We start from the raw sequence: 215 nt of genomic DNA, 5'->3' as shown, positions 1-215 counted from the left end.
CTGGTCTGTAGGTTGCTGCTCTCTGTCCGAAGTGCCGGCCCTGCCGGTCACCTCCAGCCCAGGGAATGCTCCTGTTCACTCGCTGTATTGTGGTAAGACGACGTTACAGAAACGCATTTACCCACCCAAAGGCCGAGCTCCACTGGGCACTTTATTTTTACAAAACCAGTTTTGTTGACTGAGATGTGAAGATACTCAACTAAAGGCAGAAGGAC

Source organism: Nestor notabilis, unplaced genomic scaffold (genome assembly GCF_000696875.1).
Source record: "Nestor notabilis isolate BGI_N333 unplaced genomic scaffold, ASM69687v1 scaffold22629, whole genome shotgun sequence".
Lineage (NCBI taxonomy): Eukaryota > Metazoa > Chordata > Aves > Psittaciformes > Psittacidae > Nestor > Nestor notabilis.
Note: the sequence above shows the minus strand (reverse complement) of the source record.